This window comes from Ranitomeya imitator, chromosome 5 (assembly GCF_032444005.1).
Source record: "Ranitomeya imitator isolate aRanImi1 chromosome 5, aRanImi1.pri, whole genome shotgun sequence".
Classification (NCBI taxonomy): Eukaryota; Metazoa; Chordata; class Amphibia; order Anura; family Dendrobatidae; genus Ranitomeya; species Ranitomeya imitator.
The window spans coordinates 97,940,552-97,942,813 of record NC_091286.1 but is presented as its reverse complement, the minus strand read 5'-3'; positions in this window follow the sequence as shown (position 1 = coordinate 97,942,813).

The following is a 2,262-nucleotide window of genomic DNA, read 5'->3' as shown; positions in this document are numbered from 1 at the left end:
CTGGCTCTTGGCATTGCCTCCTGCGGTTCTGCTCTTGGCTCTGCCCCCAGGGTCTTCGCTTTTGCCTCGGCCCCCAGCGTCTCCACTCTTGGCTCCACCCCCAGCGTCTCTGCTCTTTGCTCCACCTCCAGCATCTCTGCTCTTGGCTCCGCCTCCAGCGGCTCTGTCCTTAGCTCCGCCTTCTTCTCTGCCTTCTTCTCTGCTCTCAGCTCCGCCTTCTCTGTGCTTAGCTCTGCCTTCCTCTTCTCTGCTTTTAGCTCTGTCTTCTTCTCTGCTCTCAGCTGCGTTTCTGTTCTTGGCTCTGCCTCCTGCTCTTAACTCTGCCTCCTGTGGTTCTGCTTTGCATCCACTCTTGCGGTCTCGTTCTATCTCCGTTCTGCATCTTGCCGCACATGTCTCTACCTGGTTCTTTATATTCACCAGTCCAAACAGGTCCCTACCTGTTCCCATATAACCTCCAGTCTGAACAGCTTCTTACCTGTTTACATACACCCGCCTGTATACCAGTTCCTTCCAGAGTATCAGCCCTGTCCGTCTGACCTGCCAGGGTGCCAGCCGCGCCCGCCTGCCTGTGTCTCCGTCAAGCCCGTCAGGGCCTCTGTCATACCCGTCTGCCAGTTAGTGTCAGCTGTGCCTGCCTGCCTGTGACCTGTCCCCCGGTGGGATCAGCATCCACAGCCAGACACCACCCTGGAGCGGTACCTGGTAGCTTCCTGTCGCACAAGTCTGACCTCACCATCAGAGGCTCCAGCGAACACCTAGGAAGCTACTTAGTTATGCCCCTTCCAGGGTAGTCTGATCAGTGGTCCAGTGGGGCCACACCCCCAGATGCCCACGCCAACCAGTCTGGGCGGGAGCATTAGTCTGCTACGTTGTTAACAGAATTGATGTTCTCAAGAGGCCCATACTGTTAAGAGTTGTGATGGAGCACAAAGTCGCTGACTCCGTCACCCCAGCAGGCCACGGGTAACATTAGACATATTGGTCTTGTAGAAAATCTTCCTTTCCTCCATCCAGGGTAATATTAGTAATATATCCCATCTGGTTCATGGGGACGGGGGCAACATGGGCCTGTGTGATTTCAAAGGCCAGGGCTGAATTTCACCCCAGTCTGTACCTGGTGGCCATTATGAATTTGCAACCAGAAGACTACTGAAATTGGCAATGACGGAATCAGCACAGGTCCATGAGATAAGACGACCACCAACAATTAATAAGCGGTGGAGTAATTTGTGACAAGTGCAAACAATTCAAAGTAGGAGGCTGATGTAGCTGGAAATTCTTATATAAAAAAATATTCATATTTGAATGTCCGAGCCATCAAAATGTACAATTATTTAAATTGTAAATTAAAATAGTGAAAAACAAAGAAATAAAAAATTGAACGGTCAGAATTGCCATTTCTCTTACAGTACTTTTATCCAAAAATGCTATGAAAAGCAATGAAAATATCATAACTACTCCAAAGTGGTGTATATAAAAATGTCAAGTCTGCAGGCATAAAAACAAGCACACTTACACGGCTCTATTGATGGAGCAAAAATGTATTATAGATCTCAGCTAAAACAAATACAAATCAATTTTTTTTTTACCAAGTTCTAATTTTTTTAACCACTAAGATATGAAAAAGGGTATACGTTTGGTGTTGCCGTAATTGTACTGACCTGAAAAATCATGTTCCCAGGTCCTTTTTACTGCACATTTAACCTCATAAAACACAAAGACAATGGGGTAATTTCCTTTTTTCACTATTTCAGCCATTCTTTCCCATTAATTAGTACATTATACGATAATATGAATAGTGTCATTCAAAACTTCAACTCTACTCACAAAATTCAAACCCTCACATGGCTATGTTGAAGAAAGAAAGAGAAGAGGAAACTAAAATAGAAAAGGACATTCTGACATGGATTTTCACAGTTAATACAGCAGCCTCATCAGGTCTATGATAGCTATGTAATAATGCATGCAGTTTGTGTTGTGAATTCTGATGACAAATCCTCCTTACAACTTCTTTACTCATTTATCTAAAATGTTGCAATATGTGATCTTCAACACATGACAATGTTTTATAAAGATATTTCGCATAGTGAGAGTTTTTTAATTCTGCAAGTATGTGAAATTGATTCACATGGTATTCAGCCTGAGTCAGCAAAACTATTTTCAATAGACTATCTGCGCATTTTCTCTAAACAGCAGTGAAGTGGTTAACCTTTGGCCCCCCCTCCCCCTCTGTGCTGTATATAATTGGGAAGCCAGAAG